The sequence below is a fragment of the Ambystoma mexicanum genome, chromosome 1q (assembly GCF_040938575.1).
Source record: "Ambystoma mexicanum isolate Mex_15411 chromosome 1q, UKY_AmexF1_1, whole genome shotgun sequence".
Taxonomy (NCBI): Eukaryota; Metazoa; Chordata; class Amphibia; order Caudata; family Ambystomatidae; genus Ambystoma; species Ambystoma mexicanum.
The window spans coordinates 92290340-92307257 of NC_090922.1; the positions used below are offsets into that span (position 1 = coordinate 92290340).

A 16918-nucleotide genomic window follows, 5' to 3' on the forward strand; every position below is an offset into this window, starting at 1 on the left:
ATGTGCATTATTCAGTCAGTCGGGAAGCCCTCGACGAGGTGTCAGTACAGAAGCAAATGCTTCGGTTCTGTCACATAGCCAAACAGCTGGACCCCCAGGTGGCTACGATTGACACGGTGCTGTCCTTCGTCTCTCATCTAGCAGAGTCAGTCATTCATATCCTGTCATGCAGGACTTGTGTTTCGGCTGTGACTGCCTTCCTAGCCAAGTACAAGTGCTCTATTTCACTGTCAAATCCAGTGGTTAAAAGACACTTTGCGGGTCAAATACGTCTTTAGCCTCCTGTTCGCAAAACTCATCCGATGTGGGATCTGAACATGGTCCTTACGGCCTTGTGCCATAAGCCTTTCGAACCAATGGCTACGGTAGATCTTTAGCACCTTTCGTGGAAGGTGTCTTTCTTGGTCGCCGTTACTTCGGCAAGGCGTGTGAGTGAGCTCCAAGCTTTGTCGGTGGAGCATCCTTTCATGGTTTTCCACAAGGATAAGGTTGTCCTAAGGACACATCCTTCTTTCCTACCAAAGATGGTTTCTGATTTCCATCTAAGTCAGTCAAACTGTCTTCTTTCCAAACCCGGCTTCGGAAGCTGAAGGGGTTTTGCATTGCCTGGATTTTAGAAGAGTGCTTGAGTTTTATCTGAACAGAACATCTGAATTTAGAAGTTCTCAACTATTGCTGACCTTTTGGTTATCCGCAAGGTAAACAGGCCTCCAGTGACTATCTCCAGATGGATTGCTGCCTCCTAAAGGGATTCATGCACATCTGGTACAGGGCAAGGCAGCTGCTGTTGCCTTACAAAAGTATGTCTCCTGGGAGACCATCGTGAAAGCGGCTACCTAGGCCTCCATCAGCTTTTTGTCAAGACTACTGTTTGGACCGAGCACCACATATGATGCTCATTTTGGCCAGGCTGTGCTGAAAAGCCTTTTCCAGTAGGGGGTTTCCATCCACCTGTAGTTCCTGTGAGGAGTGTTTGGGAGTCTCCCATAAGTATGGAGGAAAGGGGACGGGACGTAGGTCTATATTAAAGTTAGTCACCACCTTTCTCCTAGTCCCCTTTCCTCCATACGCCTTCCGTCCCCTCTAATAAGGTCCCTCTATTATTGCTTAAAGGTCTGACCTGGCGATAGAAAAGAACTGATGGGCGATGCGCTGGGCAGAGCGAAGGAGGGTGGGGGTTATGGCGGTATGCAGTACCCCGCATAATAAGAGGAAGGACACATTTTTTAAAAAATGTGATGCTTTTTACAAAGTGCTCTGGTCCCGTCCCACAGACGGATGAATGTCCTATAACTATGGAGGAAAGGGGACTATGGACTTAGGAGTAAGGTGGTCACTGCGGTGAGTAACCTTATTAAAATCCTAAATGGAACCCCGGAAATGTTTGGTTTGACATTCTTGAGGATGATGCATGTGGTATTCAGTTCTGTGGTACCCACAATAAGAACCCATTATGGGCACACATTAGAACTGGAAACGATTTTCCAAGAAAGGAGATGTGCTGTCCAAACCAACATATTGGATTTTGACCACCATTCGTCTGACTAGTTTAATACTGCTCACTGGCAACTGCCTAAATCTGTCTGTATTGGTACATCTGCCGAGTGAAAAGAATGCATTACCTATTACTTTGAACTTTGAAATACAAGGTAAATAAGAAGAAGCTGATGCGCTTCTGTCCTTCCGTATGGACGTTCTGCCCAAGGTCTGGGATAAGCCACACTCTGGACTGCGCATTAACAAAGATTGACGCTAGTTATAGGCCTCATACTTCGGAGGAGGTAGCCTTGGCGCTTTGCCTGCTCCCTTCCTCCACAGTGGTGGCGGCCGCCACGCTACTATCCAGACCGGCTTCAGCGTCTACAGCGGCGGCTCGGGCCCAAGAGGGCTAGCTGCTTGAGTCTTTGGGGAGGAAGATCTTTCCTAATTCAGTCCTGCAGTTGCGCCAGGCGAACGCGGAGCTCATTTTAGCAGGGGCGAATATGAAAATGTGGAACGGTCTGTTGGAATTTGAGTTCAGAGGCTGCGGTGCATCATGTCGACACCTCGGCTCGGGGCCTTCTGCTTGCCATGGACATCTCTAGTCAGGCTTGGCTTCATGCACAAAGTTTTCCAAGGAGGTTCAGGATAAAGTTCTGGACCTGCCCTTTGACGGCAAAGAACTGTTCCATTCGTCAATGGATGTAGAGCTGACTAAGACTAAGGACAGCACCCAGATAGCCGAATCCCTGCCCCTTCTGGTGAAATCTACTTTCAGGCCTCTGAGTACGCCCTTGCAGCCTTGGTCGTCCTCTGGTTTCCAGGGGTGTCTGGGTCGAAAGACACGTAGAGTTGATCCTCCAGCTGGAAACTCCCATCGGTGTTAGCAGTGAGGCCGATTTTTATATTTTTTTAAATTTTTTTTTCTTTTCTTCTCAGTCCTCTGCCTCCTCTTCAGGATCTGGGTCCCCACAACCGCCCCCCCATCCCCCTCGAGAAACCCGCTAAATGAGATTTTTCGGTGCTCGAACGAGGCCCTGGTGGGAGGGCGCATTGCGTCTCTCTGGGAGGCGAGGCAGACGATCACCGAGGATCGGTGGGTCTTGTCCATTGCTCAGGCGGGCTTCTGCTTGCCCCTTCCCCCTACACCACTCGTCAATCCTTCCTTCCAGCAGTCAGGGATGCCCTCCCTCAGAGCCCAAGTCCAGAAGCTTCTGGATCTCAAGGCGGTGGAACCCGTTCTCCTAGGGGAGCGAGGGCAGGGCTTCTACTCCCATCTGTTTATGGTGCCCAAACCCAACCAGGGTGGCCTGCGCACCGTCCTAGACCTTTCCAAGTTCAACCTTTCTCTCCCCCAAGAGAAATTCAAGATGATCACCCCATGTCAGATAAAGTCCTCTCTACAGAAGGACGACTGGCTCAGTGTGGTGGACCTTCAGGATGCTTATATGCATATCCTCATTTGGAGCCTGCATCGGAAATACCTACGGTTTTCCATGGGGGAGGAGCATTTATAGTTGTGTGCTCCCGTTTGGTCTCCGCACGGCACCTCTTGTCTTTACAAAGATGATGTTCATCGCAGCTTATCTTCAGCTACAGGGTATCCATGTGTATCCATATTTGGACGATTGGCTGCTGGGCAGTCCTTGTCCACTGAAAGCCTTGAGCAACCTTCAGTCTCTCCTCCAGCTCCTGTTCCATCTTGGGCTGTCAGTAAACTGGCAAAAATCCTCTGAGTCTCTCAGAACTTGATTTTCCTGGGTTTTCGTTAGTATACAATCAATTGCAGAGTGTAACTGACTCGGAACAGAATGGTGGATCTGTTGGCCATGTGTCAGGTGTTTATGCAGTCGAAGAACATGTCGGCCTGGTAGTTCCAGAGGCTTCTGGGTGTCATGGCTTTGTGTTTGCTGGCTTACTCTTGCTTGTCTCAAGATGAGGCGGACACAGATGGTTCTGAGCTCATGGCTTCAAGCAATGGATCCAGATTCCAAAAGGATACTGGTTCCACCTTTCATGAGGCCGGACCTCTTGTGGCGGTAGTCTCTCAGCAGCCGGTCGGTGGGTGCTCCCTTCCAGGACCCATGCCCACTTTTGAATGTCACAAAGGATTCCTCCTGTCTGGGTTGGGGTGCGGTGCTGGATAATGTTCAGGTTTTCGATCTTTGGTTGCCACAGGACAGACGGCTTTGTATAAAATATCTGGAGCTCTTGGTGATATTCCTGGTGCTGAAAGCATTCAAACCAGGTATTATCAACAGGGTGATCCATGTCTGCACGGACAATGCGTTGTCCATGTTCTATATCAACAGGCAGGGAGGGTACCAGGTCTCCTCTTGTGGATCTTGCCATTCATATTTGGGAATGGGCCATTCAGCATGGTATCTGGCTGGTAGCAGTACACATCCCGGGCCAACTGAATGTCACTGCAGATGCCCTCAGCCGACGAGCAATTGTCAGCTACGTGTGGGAACTTAACACCGAGATCCTCTCAGATATTGTTCGCTGTTGGGGCACTCCAGAAGTGGACCTCTTTGCAACATCTACAAACGGGATGCTTCCCCTGCATGCCTCCATGAATGGGCTCAGAGCCTCCCCACTGGGGGATGCTCTCGAGATTCCATGGCACAACATGAAGGCCTACGCTTTTCTGTCCCTTCCTCTGATCCATCAGGCGCTTTGCAAGCTAAGGAACACAGTGAATTGTTCCCTGCTGTTCATAGCCCATGGTGGCCGACCAGGTTTTGGTTTACGGAGCTTCAGCATCTATCAGTGTGCCGGCCGCTCAAGCTTCCGCTCGTCCCCGATCTGCTTCATCAGAGCGATCAGCAGCTGTGGCAGCCCTCCCCATAATCGTTCAGCCTGGCGGCCTGATGCCTGAGTTCAGATCTTTAGAGTTTCATTTTGTCTGCATAACATGTGCATCATTCAGGAGGCCAGGAAATCCTCTACAAGATCTCGGTATACAAGTAAATGGAGGTGTTTGACTAACCAATTTGACTCAAGGGAGGCTACTATCGACATGGTCCTGTCATTTGTTTCACATCATTTTACAGCCAGTTTCTTCGGGCTAAAAGAATTACCTCAGTTGAATGAACACTCACAATTGAAATGGACAAGGTGACCAATAAATATGTGGAGAGAGGCTATCCAGAAAATATTATCAGTGCCGCAAAGGAAAGATCGAATACAAAATCAAGAGAAGAACTCCTTCAGAAAAAAACGGAACATAAGGAGATACCATTCCTATAGACGCTAAAATATTCAAGCCAAAGTCGTCATATCACTCGCCTAATCAGGAAAAACTGCAGGATCATCCAGATGGATCCATAATTACAAAAACTCTTCCCTGAACCACCGCTAATTGCCTATAAACGAGGTAGACATTTTCGGGATCAGTTGGTGAGAGCAGAACGCACGGCGGTACAACAACCAACATTACACACCAAGAAATTTGGTACCTTTGCTTGCCTGCACTGCGGGAATTGCAACATCACCAAAGGGGAGTATATAAGACATCCAAGAACAGGTGCAAAAATTAAATTAAAACATTATGCTACATGTGATAAAAAATCTCATCTATGCTCTGAGCTGCCCATGTGGGATTTACTATGTTGGACAGACAAAAAGGAAAATGAAATAGGTGCAATGAACACAAAAGCAACATTTGCACAAAGCAAGAACGATCGCCAGTGGCACGGCATTTCACTACCAGCAGAGACAGTGGCACAATTATGTTTTCAGATTCTCGAAGTTGTTACAAAAGCACCCAGAGGAGGCAACCATACCAGAAGATTGGATCAACGTGAATTATATTGGATTGACAAACTGGATAGCATGAACCCATATGGAATGAATGAAGACTTCCACTTAGGGGCTTTCTTATAAACCAACACCATAATACACATATCCAATAAACATCACGAATAAGAGACCTGTCTCAATCTTAGGTAGTTTATAGATCCTGTCTCACTAACAATAGTATGAGCTAACCCATTATAAACTGCCAAGGTAATTTTTCCTTTTGCATGATTTGATTTATCTTATGAACAATTACTGTCAACATGTGAATACAAGATGTATTAATGATCTTTTATACTGTTGTATATAAATACACTAGATTTGTGACTGAATATATCTTGACTAGATTGTGAGCATATGTGCCCCAAGGTTGACTATATATCACTTGGACATATCTTTGCTGGGGATAGCCACTATTGTTAATTCCTGGCACCAGTTTACCCTTATAGACCTGCAACAGTCCTCCTTAAGTTCACTGAAGAGCTAGGTAGCCATATACCTTACTCTATGGATGTGCATTATATTTATAGCCCTCCTCAACATAGGTGTAGGATAGCACCCACTTACTCCACTAACATGGAGGTACTACAGTACCTATACTCCACCAATATGGATGCACTACAATACCTGTACTCTTTACTGATGGATGTCTGATCTGTGGTGGAGACCACACCCCATCTGGTATTCATAATTTGAGATTACCTTACAAAATCCCAACATTTTCTTACTGTGGACCATGCTGTCCTAATTTTCACTGGATAGATAATGAAAAATACCCACTAGTTTTAAGAGGTCCTCCACTTTTCTATTGCTTGTTAGACTACATCTATTCCAAAATAGGCCCATTCTCAATTTGAAAGTACAGCTTTACCGTAATCATAAATGTGATGGCGTCGTGCGACGTAATCACGTGCTGACGTCACGTTTACATTTGATGTCACCACGCGCGCGACGTCATCACTTCTTTGACGCTCAATGACATTTTTTATACTCGCATTCGCGAGTGAACAATGCATCAGGATCCGTGAAAAGGAGTATTCCCTCGGAGGTGCTGTCCTTTTTGGATCCCCTTCATTCATTTTCTATGGTGCACTTTTGAAGGTAAGCCTGCCAGTGGGTTATATACCCTCAACTTCTGAACCCCAGAACCATCAGATAAGCCAGACTGCCTACCAATTTCTCCATTATGCTTTGTCTCTCCACATTTGGAGACCATCAGAAGCCCAGAACATGTGTTCTGGATCCTATTGGATTACTGATTTACCCCAAAACACAACTTGGAGAACAGTGCATTTCTAACCTGGATACCATTGACTAATTAAATTAACAGATGACAATTATTGGGCAGGTAAGCTGCCCCAACTTATTATCCATTGATGTCCATTGATTTTACATAACCTTTATACAACTATACATCCATTTGTGTCTCTTGGTTTTTTTACCTCTCATAGCCTTTTTCACACCCTTGAACCCTGATGTACTGGAATTGACGATACCCAAACTCCTTAGCAGAACCTTCGGATACCCAGATATTGAAGGTACATCTATCCTCTATCCCTCCTCTCTGGTATCCCAATTGACATGTTTAGGACCTAATTAAGGATATTTTCTTACCACTTTTTTTTATAGGTTATCCATTGGAAAGGGATACTGAATAAACTGCTGTCATTACAGTATTAGAGACAACCTCGGAGCAATATAGCGATGTAGGAAACATCGCAATGTCTGGTAGACTTAACTATCAACCAACAGCTCTGTAATCCGTACATATTCTGAGAACTATGATCTCTTATAGATATCCTGGTAAAATTCTACAGTGAAGCTTAGAAAATGAAGAACTAACTTTGGAATTGAATAGACTTTGAGAAACTAGAATACCCACTCCCGATGAAGGGATTTTTTCCCGAAACGCGTAGAGTGTCCTGTATCGTCTGTGAGAATAAACAGATTGTTGCATAGATTTTTGCACATTCGTTCATCATATTTGAGTTCCTTGCTTATAAATAATTATGTATGTTAATACGTGAAATTGTGCAATCACAAAAAGAATATTTGTGAATAAACAAATATTTGTTTTCTAGAAAATACAGTGAATACAATTTGTTCTAATCATTGACAAAAATAGCTATTTGTGAAAAATCATTTTCAGACCTAGTACTTCTTAGACTTACAACATTATTGCATTTACCCCCTTTTTACAAAAAGTCTCCCTAACAAATTCACTTATTACTTTATAGAACTTTTTCTCTGAATAACGTACCTTCTGACTGTCAATTGACAGCTATCTTGAGTGTGCAGGGGATGTGAGGGGTCCACATCCTATAGATACCCTCCCTTTTCTCAGTTTTCCCAAACCCACAACCTAGTGTCAGGGTTGTGTCTCGCTCCTCCGCACCTCACTATTAATCTAAAATCTACAAAACAGGCCTACACCAGAATCAGTCAGGTGTGCAGATGTGTTCCTTTCTTCCATTTTGTTTCACATCTGGCAGTTTCGCTTCCATGCCTTGTCGTGCAGGACATATATATCGGCTGTTGCTGCTTATTTGTCCACTGACCGGTGCTCGTTTTCACTGTCTAATCCAGTCATTAAAAGACACTTGGCGGGCCTGATGCATCTTTATCCTCCTGTTCACAACCTGCATTCAAGGTGGGATTTGAATGGGGTGCTTACGCCCTTGTGTTATAAGCCTTTTGAGCCCATGGCTACTGACGATTTTAAGTACCCTTCGTGGAAATTGTCCTTTTTGATTGCTGCGACGTCGGCAAGGCGTGTAAGTGAGCTTCAGGCCTTGTCGGTTGAGCATCCATTCCTTACTTTTCATAAGGATAAGGTTGTCCTGCGGGCGAATCCTGCCTTTCTTCCAAAGGTGGTCTCTGATTTTCATTTGAATCAGTCAATTTCATTGCCTGTCTTCTTCCCAGTCTTAGAGGCTGAAAGGGTTCTGCACTGCCTGGACTTTAGAAGAGCCCTTAAGTTCTATCTGGACAGAACATCTGAGCTTAGGAACTCTTCACAGCTTTTTGTGACCTTCGGAAATCCACAAGGAAAGCCGGCTCGAAAGCGGCCATCTCCTGATGGAACGCTGCCTGTATTTCTGAGGCGTATACCATTCAGGGTCTTCGGGTCCCAAAGGGAATTCATGCTCATCTTGTGCGGGGCAAGGCGGCTGCCCTTGCCTTCCAAAAATGTTTCCTGGGAGGCCATCGCAAAAGCAGCTACGTGGGCCTCCCCATTGGATTTTTGTATGCATTACTGTCTGGACCTGAGCTCCAGGACTGATGCTCAGTTTGGTCAAGCTGTACTTAGGAACCTGTTTCAGTACAGAGTTTCCATCCACCTGTAATTCCTGTGAGGAGTGCTTGGGGAATCTCCCATAAGTATTGAGGAAAGGGGACGGGACGTAGGAGTATAATAAAGTTACTCACTGTAGTGGCTACCTTAGTCCATAGTCCCCTTTCCTCCATATGCCCGCTGTCCCCTCTAAAATGTTTCCTGTTCTTGCTTAAAGGTCATAGTCCTGGCGATGGAAAAGGACTGATGGGCAATGCGCTGGGCGGAGCTAAGGAGGGCGGGGTTACGGCCGTGTGCGGTACCCCACGTAAAAAGAGGAAGGACACATTTTTGAAAAATGTGATGCTTTTTATAAAGTGCTCCGGTCCCGTTCCACAGGACGGAGTAATGTCCCATAAGTATGGAGGAAAGGGGACTATGGACTAGGAGTAAGGTAGTCACTACAGTGATTAACTTTATTATGCTGCAGGTCTGTCCGCTAATGTAATGGTGCAACAGTCTGATGGTCTCTCTGTGGCACCCCCTCCGACACACTGCCTATGCCTTCACGAGCTGTGCAAAAAGACTGAGGCTTTGACAAATGCCAAAAGCACCAAATCTTTACAACGAAAAGTTAATTCCACCATACACCAATAAAACTTGCCAGCAAAGACAGGAAATTCTTCAATCTAATTCCCCTGTTCCTGTCACCTTCACAGATGATGCATCTAATATTATTGTCTGGCTGAGTAATTCCCGAATTAATGGTACTAAGCGACTTAATCACTATATTTTGCAGGCCTTTCATAAAATACCGGCTCTAAGTCTTCAGCAGATATTGAATGGATTACACTTAGTCCGACGAACAATTATAGTTTGATTTGTGAATTTCACTCCACCATTATTGCAAAGTTAATATGGGCACATAGATCTGATCAGATTAGTCGAACGCTGCATCCATTTGGTTCCAAAGCTGAAGCAACAACTTTCAATGAAACGTATGACAATGTTATCTGAATCCAGTCCAACAGCTACTAGAACTGATTCTGTTACTTTAACGGATCTTGCTGTGATTTATTCAACTCGCAGCTCTCACAAATATTATTAAATATTGGTTGTGGCTGGCTCCTCTGGCCAATTGAATGCGGCCAAGGCGCCGCCAGTAACATCGTAGCCAAGCCCTTCTAAAAATTGCCTTTTGGAACTCGTGGTTTTTCTAATTTGTTTGCCTGGCTTGATTCCCCTCTGACATACAAACAGTATTGTATAAGTCTTTGCTAGGAAACCATGAGTGTACAGCATCTCCAAACTAATGGCTTCTTGGATTATTCTGTTAGGGCACACAAGGGCAGTTCTGGAAGGCCCTACGGGGGTTTGGCAATTTTGATCAACACTAGTCTTTTTGCCACAACTAAAATTGTGGCGAGGACATCTGATATCTTAGCCATTGCAGCATCCTTTTCTGATACACCTCAGATCTTCTCTTATAATTTCACTTTACTGGAATCCGGTCGGTACTCGGCTAGACAAAATGTTCGATCATCTCGCAAAGATATTTGAAGAGGCATTCTCTCTGGACCCAGTTTGTAGAACTTATAGGTGGTGACTTTAATGCATCATGCTTATACTCTGCTTCCATCTCGGCTTTTATGCAACCTAGTGACTACCCTTCTACTTCTAGTGCTCGGGGCTGCCATTGGACGGAATATCTAGCCCAATGGGATATATTCTTTCTTGCTTTTGACTCCCGGGATCCTGCAGTCACTTGGAAGAGCGGAACAAAAACCTCTTGCATAGATTTTTTTTTGCAGTATCTTCCAACTTACTAGGCTCATGTAAACCAGTATCGATCATGAATCCCGATTGTGGGATCATCTAGTTATTGCTGCGGCAATTCAACCGGCGATTACACCCCTACCTACGAATTCCAACTTAATTTTGTTTGAAAAATATCGCCCTGGTCTTTTCATACGCTGGAATTCCTACTTATGTGATAAATTAATTAAGATGATTGATAAACAGTTGATAGCTGATGATATTGCTGGCCTTTCTTCTTTACCTATACAGCAGCGTGTAGAATGGCATAACTATATAATTATGTCCAGGGTGGCCATATTGCCTCAAACTCAAGCATCTTCTAAGGCCATGCATGCTCAACCTTACAGTATAGAGATCACCTGGGCAAAACGCTAAAAAAAAACAAGCTCCGAGACATTTAAAATCTTGCAACTAATCCTTGGTGGCCTTTCTTCAGAAGAAAAAGGCAATCTGCAATTCTTATAGAAATACTTGCCTAAACATCAAACACCACCTCCATAATCTTGCTAAGCAAAGTATGATTTACTATCTGGTATAACGACAGAAGTTCTGTATGGTCCATGTTAAGAGCAGATCTTACAAAGCAGAGGAATGTTCAGTCTAAATCTATACCTGAAGCGACTTGGAGGAAGATTTTTACTCCATTTCGACTACCATGCAATTATCTCCACATAAGTCTATCTAGCTCTCAGACTGAATGCCACGTCCTCAACGTGGTCCATTGCAGATGTAGAATGGGCAATATCTAGTTTAAATCATTCAGAAGTGCTGGGTCCTTACTGCATACCCCCTTGTGCATTGAAACGGGATCCACGGTTTTGGGCTCAAATTTTGAAAATTCAATTTGACATCTACTTATCTACGATCATCGCTTCAGTGCATTACCATGCCTAGCTTTGAGAAAGGTAATCCTGCTGAGCCTGAAAACATTTGTCCGATTGCGCACTTTTGCTTAAGTTTTATCCATCTTGATTCTCAGAGCTCCAACTCCAAATAAATCATAACCATATATTCTCAGTTCCAGATTGGTTATCGCCCACAGATGGCCACCACTTTGAATGCCACCATCATGGCTCATCTCCTTGTGAAGACAAAAGTTTGTAATGCAGGGCCATTATATATGGCATCTATAGATCTTTCTGCAGCTTTTGACTGAGTGATCCGCAACTTACTGCGATAGAAAATGCCTTAACTGGGTATTCCGTCACAATTGATCACGCTTACAGCCAAACTTCATTAAAATACCTTGTATCTAGTAAGGGTCAACCAGCTGGGTGCAACAACTCATCCTATATCTACGTGTGTAGATGTTAAACAGGGCTGCAACCTAGCAGCAACCCTGTTTAACCTGTGTGCAATATTGACAATATTTGGGCCCAGGACATTAGTTTCGCAGCCAGGCATGGTCACCTGCAGCTTTATTGGCTGTCCTTTGCTGATATTCTTATCTTCGACCGCACCCCTTTTGGGCTTCAAGCCAAACTAGATTGATTTTCACAGGATCACAATTTGCATTTCAATGTGACAAAGTCTAGAGTAATCCTCTTTAAGAATCTCAAATTGACCACACCTGCTTTTACTTGGACTATTGATGGAATCCAGGTACCTCATGCGAACTCTATTAAATATCCGGGGCATGACTTGGACTCTAATTCGGCAAAGATGTGGTAACTTGCAATAAACAAGAAAACAATTCTGCTAATTGCACAAATACGGATTGTCTACCACAGATATTGCAAATATTCGATGTTTCCACTTATTGAATACTATATTCGTAAAGTAGAGGTCTTTATACTCTATGGCCTGGACATGTTTGCCACATATTGACAATATTCTTGACCAAATCCAAGGAGTATTATGGAAACATAAACTGGGTAGCAAATTCACTACCAAATGTTCTCAGACATGAACTAGGCCGCTCTGCTTTGTCTGCAAGACATCATTGGCGTCTACTCCTTAACTTTGCCAAAATGATGTATCCTTCCTCGAACTCGTATGTGAACTTGCGGATTATGATGCAGGACCGCAACCCACCTATTGCCAAATATCATAGAATGGTACTTCTGCTATCGGAAATGGGGCTTAAAACTGACGAACTACATTTCTCCAGCATGGGGTCTGGCATGGATTCACATGCTCATGAATATTCCCCGTCGTCAGGCTGGGAATCCTCGGTAAAGAAAAAACCAGTATCAGTTTCGTTTCTGATCTGTCTTTCGTAGTAATAACCAATCACTGGTCTCTGCGTCATACTGACCACAGCCAATGACTGCCCTCTACCTAAGCACCGCCTCTGGCAGCCATCTTCAGATTTTTACCGCACGTTCATGTGTTGGGATCCTCGTGCTATTGCTCTCGAGCGTTAGTGCTATTTTTTCGCGCTTTTCACAAAAAACTTCAATTCTTTCGGTCAAAAGAGCCTCAAGCTCCACCGATCCTACATCCGATCAACGGGGACCCGTGTCGGATTCATCTGTGCCCCTCAAGGGTGAAGATTCGTCGAGCTACACTTCGGAGGACTCCAGAAGCTTCTCAGGCCCGGTCTCGGAGATGGCCCAGGAGAAGGGAAGCTCGACGCCCGGAAAGCTGTTCAGGGCCTGCCCTGGATGCCAGCTGCAGAACGTCTTCAAGGAGGACGAACACTCTTTCTGCCTTTACTGCCTTCATGAGGACAAGACGCACGTGGAAAAGGACTGTGCGTTTTGCGGCAACATGTCGGAACGGACCATGAAGGACCGCCATCAACGTCTCGCCAACTGGCTGGAGGGTAAGAGCCCGTCTGGCGAGAAGAAAAAGAAATCCGAGCGGTCTTCTAAGACCTTTGAGGGCGCCCCGGCGACGGGGGCCCAACATAAGGCCAAGCACCGCGAGTCCGCTGGCACCGGGAGCGCCGAACGGTCGGGCTCTACGGGCGCCAGGCAGGGCGCACCCTCCCCGGCACCATCAACCACGAGCCAACGCTCTGGGTCATGCGGTTAATCATTATTCCACTCTTCCATCTTATAAGGAAAGCTCAAACTTTATTTCAAAATGCTTACTTCATCAGTTATACCTGTTGCATTGTCCCTGCTGTAAACTGCATGATCTTTACCTTAGCTTCAAACTAAATCAGACCCCGACATATAAGAGAATGAAGTACTGGTATCTCTGCATCAGAGGCATCTAGTGGTACTTGTAGATTTTGTAAAAATCAAACCTAAAAAGAAACTATTAAACATCTGGTTATTTTCTACGACTTTTTTGAAGAGCAGAGAATCCTCACATTCAGACTTAACAAAATCAGTAACACCCAAATTTCTAGAGAATGGCTTTGGATGACTTCTATGTGGGGTACCAGTATTAGCCTGATTCTTTCATTAACGAGTGTGCTCACAAGTATCCGTGAAGAATTCGTGACTGAGCTACAATCATTTCTAGGACAATCTGTTGATTGATTTGTTTAAAAATGATTGTGGACCCCTTTTTTCGAACTTGCAAATATTGTATGTCACTTTAGCTATGCAAATCGGTGTAGCACTGAAGTTGAAAGCAGTCTAAATATTTAAGCACGTATCCAGGAATTCAATTGTAATGTCAAATGTTATGTCTCCTTTTTTTGCCAAACAATGTACAAAGGGTGTATCTTTTATCTTGTATTTGTTGGATTTTTTCTTGTTCAGCCATAATGAGTTTCTTGTTTTTTATCAAGGTTCTACTTGATGTTCCGCTCCTAGGACTCTGATGTGCGTAGGATTTTGATACATATAGATATTTAAGCACAAAAAATGTTTGTTTCGTTATTTTAACTTATTGCATTTTAGCGGCACATTTTATGTAAGCAACATGTTTTTATTTGTAAAGGAGTATTGTTATGATTCAACTATGTATTGTGTAAATACAAGTAATTGCGGAAGATTGGATACATGTATGTTGTAAAAGTTTGGTTACAAACTAAAAACTAATTTAAAAAAAAAGGTAGTGGGTTAAAACTGGTTGTAGTCACCCCCCGCCCCCAGGTTATTTGCCAGTCTTTGTTCTCTGCAGTGGGGCTCTCAGACTGTTTTGGGAATCTATATGTACCCTAGGTATGGCAGTTGGGGAATTAGGATAGACTGGTTTTGATTAAGATGCCTAGCTGAAACCCCTTAACCACTTTGACTTTGCGTCTAGCTATGGACAAATAATGATCTAAAGAATGTCTTATTTAATGTTTGTTTGGGCTCTTACTGGCATAACCTGGCATCAGTGGTCCCTGCCGATTTGAGGAAACATTTTTGGGGAGTTTGAGTCTTAAACTCTTTACAGCAATGAGAGTTAGCTATTTTCAAGAGTATTTAAGAATAAAGCTGGTTTTAGGCTTTAACCAGTATATAGCTGAAAGCAAGAAGCCTTTTATAAGAAGCTACGCCTTGGCATTCTTCCTTTAAATTTCTGTACTAGGAATTGGGTTGAACTAGCCAGTCCATGTTATACTTGATGTGCAAAGCTGAAACCCCAAATATAATGTCTTTCTTTTTTTTTCCGGTCACGTCCTCATGTATTTTAGAAGATGGCTTGTCCTGGTCTTAAAAGCAAACCATGTCGATACAGTCATTGGGGCCCTGGAGGTTTGTAAAACTCCTTACTGTACAGCAAGAGTATTTGTTGTTGCTAGGTATCTGTTCAGGGCCTGGTATTGTCAGGGGTGGGAGTTGGGGGGTCGGGTGAAGTATTGTAAATGAAATGCTGTAAATGGTCTTCAGTGATTTATTCTGATTCATTGTATACTGTTTTTATATCTGTAAGGAATTGTTTTAAAGTCTTCTTCTTTTTGACTTGTTTTAAAATGCATATTTTGATGGTTTTGTATTCTTGTTATATCTGTATATTTTCCTTTTTATGGTTTGTTCTGATTGAAATAAAGCAATCAGTGTTGTAATAGCTCATTCTCTTGATGGTAGGGTGACAGAAGTCCCAGTTTTACTCGTGTCCACTGCAGTGAATTATATTGCATTTGAAAATCACCTCTGTTTTGGAGTCGGGATCTTCTGTGACTGCACTGCTGACGGGAATCTACATGATCTCACGCAGAAGAAATGGGTTGCAATGTGTGCGTTTTTGCAAATTTACTTAAGGTGATATAGAGTAGCTCAGTGGCAGTGTGCTCGCCTTGGAAGCAAGACGACACGGAGCAACACAGGTTCGATCCCCGGGTCTGGGTATTAAGCGCGTTATAAATAACCTATCATATCATTGTAAAATTGTTTTAAAACCTAAAACAGATTTTGGCATAGATTCTGCTTGGCTAAGCAATTTCTCAAACAATCCTCTAAAGTGCAAAAACAGGTTTGTTTGTCCTTAAGTCACAGGTAAGTCAGTTTGCCCATTGCGTAAGCTTGAATTCTTCTTTCCCCAGCCACCACAGTTTTACCCAATATTTAAAGTGTATTGATGGCAGCAACTGTCTTAAGTTATAAAGGAGTGTGGGAGCCCCTCTACTGAGAACAAACATGGGTGAAAAGTTACCTGTATGTTGCTGGCCTGTCCCAGGTTTCCATTTTCAATATTTGCTTAGCCTACTTGAGAGGAAATCGAGGTTTTTGTTTAAGGTCTTGCATCAGAATGAACATATTTTGACTTTTCAGTGCAGTCATTGCTCTTGTGGGGAGCCACTGCCCAACGGATTGGAACAGCTAAGGGCAAGATTTTTTAATGCAGTACTAGGGTGGCTACACAGCCTTTGCCATGCTAAACATAGGCAGCTGTTAGTGGAGGTGAAAGTGTAATAGGTGATGTGGTAATGCCTTGCAGCAGTCTGGTGAATGTTACCTTTGCAGGTGCCCTATACCTGGCCTTAATTACCAAACCACACATTCAGTGGATTTTGTGCTCCCACATATTCCTCATTTTATGATATCTTAGTTTCGAGCTGCTTCAGAAAACATTTTCTCTCGGCAGAGGGCGCTGTGCGTCGAAAGTCGATTCGATGTTCAAGGGCTGCCATCTCTGCTGGTGTCATCGTCGTGTACATATGCCATGCGCAGCGCCCGTTGGCTTCAGTTCAGTTTTCTCACCGGTAGGACTGATTTTCTATACTCTGGCCTGGTGCACCGATGTATAGAAGGCCAACCTATACTGTGACGGGAACAACTCTGGAAAGCTGTAGCCAAACCCGTTTAGGTAGCAATAACAGGCGTCTAGGCTAAGCTCTTCAGAGGTGGTGAGCTTGTAAAGGGTCCACAATAAGGTCACACAGTGGGAATCACAGACTACACTTAGATACGATGAACAAAAATATTTATTTATGGCCAAAACACACTATAGAAAAATGACTAGGTAGACTTGTCACACAACACGATCAAACTAAATGCATATGTACGTTCACTTTGACACATGAAACTCGTGCAAATGAAAGGTTAGAATAGTAGTATGCACAAAAAGGTCCACAGGGATTATGTATAAAAAAAACGGTCCAGCCCTAATTTGTTTGGCGCCTTATGCCAAATTGTTAAGGTAAAAGTTCCACAGAAGTTATGTAGCAGGAAAAATGCAGGTATGGTCTCTGGGGTCCAGTGAAGGGTTCTTCAG

At 43.9% G+C, this 16918-nt stretch overlaps 1 protein-coding gene across 7 annotated transcripts in view; it reads left to right on the forward strand.

Annotated features, from left to right (window-relative positions):
- ANKRD11 (ankyrin repeat domain containing 11) overlaps positions 1 to 16918 on the forward strand; it is a 1995649-nt gene that overhangs the window by 333704 nt on the left and 1645027 nt on the right. For 5 of the 7 annotated variants that reach the window (XM_069635589.1, XM_069635598.1, XM_069635590.1 and 2 more), the window contains exon 3: positions 14898 to 14958. The exons of the other annotated variants lie outside the window; for them this stretch is intronic. The gene's annotated coding sequence lies outside the window, so the exon portion shown is untranslated. The remainder of the gene's footprint in view (positions 1 to 14897; positions 14959 to 16918) is intronic. 7 annotated transcript variants of the gene reach the window in all.